This window comes from Rhinopithecus bieti, unplaced genomic scaffold (assembly GCF_001698545.2).
Source record: "Rhinopithecus bieti isolate Rb0 unplaced genomic scaffold, ASM169854v2 scaffold_3340, whole genome shotgun sequence".
NCBI lineage: Eukaryota > Metazoa > Chordata > Mammalia > Primates > Cercopithecidae > Rhinopithecus > Rhinopithecus bieti.
The window spans coordinates 136,827-143,455 of record NW_016804114.1 but is presented as its reverse complement, the minus strand read 5'-3'; positions in this window follow the sequence as shown (position 1 = coordinate 143,455).

Below are 6,629 nucleotides of genomic sequence, written 5' to 3'. Positions count from 1 at the left end.
CTTTGTGGTTTTATCTGCCTCTGGTCATTGATCATGGTCACGTACTGATGGGGTTTTGGTGTGGGTGTCCTTCCTGTTTGTTAGTTTTCCTTCTAACAGTCAGGACCCTCAGCTGTAGGTCTGTTGGAGATTGCTTGAGGTCCACTCTAGACCCTGTTTGCCTGGGTGTCAGCAGCAGAGGGTGCAGAAGATGGAATATTGCTGAACAGCGAATGTACCTGTCTGATTCTTGCTTTGGAAGCTTCCTTTCAGGGGTGTACTCCACCGTGTGAGGTGTGGGGTGTCAGTCTGCCCCTAGTGGGGGATGACTCCCAGTTAGGCTACTCAGGGATCAGGGGCCCACTTGAGCAGGCAGTCTGTCCGTTCTCAAATCTCAGCCTCCATGTTGGGAGGTCCACTGCTCTCTTCAAAGCTGTCAGACAGAGTCATTTGCGTCTGCAGAGGTTTCTGCTGCTTTTTGTTGTAGTTGTTGTTGTTGTTTTTAATTGGATGTTAGAACCTTCTAACAGCAGGGCTTGATATTTAAGGAGTCAGCTATCTATTAGCCAAAGGTTCCCCTAGAATGCAGTAGTCTTGCCATGTTATATGAGGTGTAAACAGTTAAATCATTTCCCAGGATTAATTTGGAGGCTTCTGGTACCAACAGAGTCACTGAAGCAATGGCCCAGAGGCTTGCTGGCCATACTTTAGCCACCAAATCAAGTTCCTTACTTAGGTAAACCACTGGTTGTTGAACTGGTCCTCAAGCCTGTGTTAAAACTCCTAGGGCCATTTCCTTCCTTTCTGATACATAGATTGAAGGCCTTCCCTACAGGAAAGCTGAGAGGTAGTGCCTTATGCAAGGCTTGGTTTAGTTGATCAGAGATCTTTTGAGTTTCAGGTTCTCAGGTTAAAAGATAAGTTTTAGCTCCCTGAGTTTCTTTCATGAGGTTATATAACAGACAGGCTACTTCACCATACCCAGGTATCCATAGTCTACAAAATTATGTAATGCCCAAAAGTCCTCCTGGTTTCTGGAGGGTTTGGGGGAGGGAAAAGGAGGAAATAGGCTTAATCCTTTCTTCTCCTAATGATCTGGTCCTCTTGGACAGCACTAAACCTAGGTACTTCAATGAGGTTTTGCAGAGCTGGGCATTGGGTTTTGAAACCTTATGTCCTCTGTTAGCTAAGAAGTTGAAAAGAGCTTCACTGCCTTCCAGAGAAGTTTCCTCAGTTGGGGCACAGAGCAGAATATCATCAACTTATGGCAACACCCTAACTTGAGGATGAGAGAACTCAGAGATGTCTTTTGACAGTGCCTGTCCAGATAAGGACTATCTCAAAATCCCTGAGGCAGCATCCATGTTAACTGGGTGGACTGGCTGGATCTTCGAAGTCAAACAGGTATTGAGAGTCAGGATGTAACAGTATGCAGAAAAAGGCATCCTTCAAATCTAGGACTGTAAACCGTTTAGTTCTCTCAGGTATTTGAGTTAACATGATATGAAGATTAGGTACCATTGGATGGATTGGAACTACAGCTCCATTAATGAGGTGAAGGTCCTGAAGTAGTCTCCATTCCCCATTGGGTTTCTGCACTCCTAATATTGGGGTGTTGCAGGGGCTATTACAGGGTTTGAGGAGGCCCTGCATCTTTAGGTTATTAATAATGGCTTCTAGCTTTTTCCTAACCTCTGACCTTAGGGGATACTGTCTCTGGTTAGGAAGAGAAGTGGGATCCTTAAGGTAGATCTGTACTGGCATAACAGTTACAGCTCGACCTATTTTTCCTTGAGTTGCCCACACTTATGGATTCATGTTAGTTTCCATCGGGGAGACAAAATTTGTCCCGGGGCATTAAGTGACGCCTGGCCCCCATGTGAGCTAGAATATTTCTACCTAATAAAGGAGTGGGACTTTCAGGCATGACTGAAAGGCATGTATAAATAGTAGGTTCCCCCATCTGCAACTAAGGGGTTGAAAAAAAATTGGGTTAGAAGTTTTCCTGAGATGTCACTATGGTCATGCTATGGGAAGAGGGGAGGCCTGGATTAGAGAGGAGAAGAGAGAGACTGGCTTCAGTATCTAGAAGGAGATTTACCTTCCTTCCTTCAATTTTCAGATTTACCCAGAGCTCCCATGCTGTAATGGCAGTCTGAGTCACCGGAACCAGACGTTTGAGCCCCAGGACCTGTCAGTCCTGCTGGACCATCTGTGAAACTGGCTCTGAACCCAGTGACCTCTGTCTTCAAGGGCAGATCCATCTCCAGTGGTCTCTGTCACAGGCTAGACAGGGTTGAAGTGGCTTGGTCTTGCTTCCAGGGCATTCCTTTTAAAAATACCCTGACTTGCTACATCAGTAACAGTGAATGGATGCAACTTGGGGATCCTGGACTTTGCAAGCTTGCAACGCTGCTACTAGAGGCTCTGTTCTTCTTTTGTATCTCCTTTATTTTGTCTTGGGCTTCTTCCTGATCCCTGTCGTAAAAAAAAAAAAAAAAAAAAAAAAAAAAAAAAAAAAAAAAAAAAAAAAAAAGTGGCTATTCTCAGGAGGTTCTTTAGGGTGCTATCTTGTTCTGTAGCTTGCTTCTGTAGTTTCCTTCTAATATCGCGAGCTGCCTGTGTAATAAACTTGTCCTTCAGGGTGAGCTGTCCCTTGACTAAATTAGGAGTAAAAGAGTTGTGTTTTGTTAGTGCTTCTCTCAGCCTTTCCACAAAGGCTGTGGTATTCTCATTTGGTCTTTGGTCTATTGTGGACAGCTTAGTGTAACTGAGAGATTTGGCCCTGGTTTTCCATAGTCCCTCTAATATGCACCTTAAAAAGTATTTCCTTTTCCAGTTATCTCCTGAGTTATTGGTGCTCCAGTTAGGGTTATTTACTGGAACTGCTTCCATCTTTAATGAGATTGGAGTTCCCACCTCTTTCTCACCTTCCCTATCTCTTCTTTTCCTCCTTGGTCAGCTATAGGAGGCATGTTGCTCAACTCTGCACTTTTTTTTTCTGCCGACTACAGAACAGTCTGCTTTTTAGCAGCAATGAGGATCTGACTTATCAGCAACATAATATTCCTCCATGTGAGGTCAAACATCTGAGTTAAATTTTGGAAAATTTCTATGTACCCATCAAGGTTGTCAGAAAATTGGCCTGAGTCTCCCTTTATTTGCTTAATGTTCTGTAATGAGAAGGGAACTTGAACCCTCATGGCACCACTCCCATCAGACATTTCCTACAGAGGTAAAAGTGAAGGAGGAAGAGTAGGATATACTGGAAATGGTGGAGCTAGAGGAGCTGATGGCATGATTGGAGGGACACTGAAAGGGTTGGGACATTCAATAACTGTCTTAGATTGCTCTTCTGTAACCTTGCTTTCCTCTGGGGAACTATTCCCTGGACTTGCCTGCCATGGCTGCTGAAAGAACTGGGTCAATTGTACAGAACTTGTAAAGGTCTGGGTTGCCTTCCAGGGCAAAGAAAGTCTGCACATAGGGGATGTCATTCCATTTGCCCTTCTGTCAGCAGAAAAGATCTAACTGTTAGATAATATTAAAATTAAGGCTCCACCCAGCAGGCCAGGTTTGTCTGTTCCCAAGATGGTAAGAAAGCCATGCCTTGTGCAACAGAATATGAGGTGCCTTTTCTTCAGAGTCTCGGGGTCACAGGAGTCCCAGTGCTTTAAAATACACACTCTGGGAGAGTGCATGCTGAAGATGATTTGTTACCAATCTAGAAAGAGAAGTGAGAACAAAAGGGTTCTTTTAGTTTCCTGCCTTTCCCTATGTGACCCAGGGTGAAGAAAACAGTGGGGACATTCCCCCCAACTATTTTCTCTTCCTGATTCCTCGGTTCCAGCACCTTATTAAATGTGCCACCTATGATGTTAGGCATAACCCTTCAAGCCATGGCACCAGAAGAACTAGACTTTTGAGGCTTAGTCACGTTTACCCAAGTAGCCCTAGTCCTCACCTATTATTTCCCTTGGACATCCTAAACTTGTGTGACCTGTGTGCCTCCCTCAAAAAAAAAAAAAAGGATCTCAAGAAAAACTATGTAATTGGGCAAGACCCTTTTAATGAAGGGGTCATGCTAAATTGAACGCTATATCCTGCTGTTATGGCCCACGCCAAAGCATTTACCCTTAAAAAATTGGTTCCAGTTAACTTCCAGACTTAAAATCCCCTTACCAGCTAAGTATTGTCTTCATTGGAGACAGAATAGGTGACTTAAAGGAATATAGTAACTGAATGGTTGTTTTCCTGTTGATTGGACAATATCAAGACTAAAATTTGGCTACGGAAGACATTTAACTCCTGACTGTTGGAAACAGACTTTTCCCATTCACAGAAGATGCTTACAGCCTGATTTCTAACAGTGCAAAAGGAAGCTGCAGTATTACTGTTAATAAAAAAAAAAAATGCCTCATAAGTGGGATTTCTATTTTCACTAGGTGACCCCGTTGGCTTAGAAATACTATGTGCTTGCCAGCGAAGCAGCAGAGAGACCTAGAAATGCCATGTATTCTCCGCACCAAGGGCAGAGAGAAACCTGGAAATGCCATGTGATTTCCAGACCAGGGGCTGAGAAAGAGAGACATTCACTGTGGGGTGGTGTGGGGATCCCTCTGTTTCTAAAAGATTGCAATGGGATTCCTGAACTAAACTCAAGGTTACTGCATTCCTGCACATTAGACACACAGAGAGAGTAAAAGACCACCAATAGAAAAAGAAAGTTTTGTGAAAAGATAGCTGGGGATTCTCTGTCAACACCCAAAATGGGCTGTTGGAGGCTGGATCTGGTCCAGAGATCTTTGGATAATGCCATGCTATGCCCTGGCCAGAAATTCTCAGTTGCCTCAGAACTTTTTCTAGCCTCACACGATGAGGTTTCCCTGTGAAAGGAAACTGATTCAAAACATGGTCAACATTCTCAATGACCCATGGGTACTGGGGGGTTCTCCATGTTCTCACCAGCAAGCCTGACATCAGGGTCTTTAGAATGGCAGCCATGATACTCAAATTTAACTGCCTGACTAATGCCCATTGATTGATTTGATTTGGTTTTAAATAGAGGCCACCAGTGCCTCAGAATGATAGAACAGGTCTTTAGCTTGTTCCCATACTCACTGCTCTGATGAATGTTATACCTCAGATTCCTGGCCAATGATACAGCTCCGATGACTAGAGGAACACGAAGGTCCTTTGTCTTGTGCCAATTTAGTTAAATGACACAAACACATGTGGAGTGATTTTAAGGAGTGGAAACTTTAATAGCAAAAAAAGAAAGAAGAATCTCCCTTGTACAGAGACAGAGGGACCTCTGTCCCTTCTGTTCCAAGCAGAGAGAGGACACCCTGAGTGCAGTAGGAAAAAAGTCAGTTATATTGGGAGGCTGGAGGAGGCGGTGTCTGATTTGCATATGAACCAGAGGATTGGTTTGACCAGGTATGTCATTTATATGGCCCAAGAAAAAACTGGCCCTAGCATCTTAACATGCAAATACAGGCCACCATAATGTTCTGCATACGTGGAGATCTCTGGGGGTGGCTATGATGCTTGGCACAAGTGGTGACAAGGAGAAGAGGGTGGGAATCACCATATTAGATGGACCTAGTTTCTAATGGCTGGCATTTGCATATCAAAGCTTGCCAGCCTGGCCCTTTGAGCCATTTTTCTACCAGAAAAGAAACATTTCTGGAGCTGCTTTTAAGAAAAAAACCTTAACAAGGACCCCTTATCCTCTCTATCTGCCTAAAATAATTTCTTAATAATTCCTCTAATACCAAGGTCAGTATTCTTCCTGACTTCTATTGTTTTTGCTTTACTCCTGCAAGGAAGCTGACTCTGATCTCTTGATTTGGAAGACGTTTGGCTAGGAAGGAGCCTATGAAGCCAGTAGAGCTGGAGTGTGAGGACACAGGTGCCTCAGGACATTCTGGTGTCTTGCCCTGCCAGGTTCTTGATCCTCTCACACTCTGGAGCCTCAGTGTCAGCCAATCCTCTTCCCCTTTGCCAGGTCCTGCCTTTGAGCCATAGGCTTGGATGTGTTCTGTAAGCTGTCCAAAAGGCCCCCTGCACCCTCCATGGTCTGTGTGCTATTTTGGGAGCCCAATGGTGCTCCCAGGAGCAGGGAGAGAAGTCCAAGTTGCTTGTTTCTTCTCTGAGCCCCAGCAGGCTTTGAACTGGTGGCAGTGTAGGACACAACAGGACAGAGAGAGCTAGAAGCTACTTGTTCCAGGATGGCCACCCACAATTCCCCTGAAAAACTTTTGTTGCCTCTTCAGTATCATTTAACCCACACCCACACACAGAGTGTGGCAGAATAAAACTATTCAAACACTGGTCACTCCAAGTACCCACTGCAGCATGCAAACCTCACTTTGCTGCTGAGGATCTAGAGAAACAAGACTCGCACGGGTTACTAAGGATTTGAAGTCAGGCTTCTCTGTGAGGGCTAATTAAGATGGGAAAAGTTTTCATCACTTCGTGAACTCAACTGTTGAGCAGTCTGGGTCACAGCTTACCTTATATCTGACCCTGGACAGCAGCAGAACCAAAAGCCAGTGAGAAAAGCCCAGGTGTACTAATTAAATACTAATTATTGAAATAAAATAGAAGACAAGGTATGGTCAGGAAGATCCGCAGATTAACTTTCC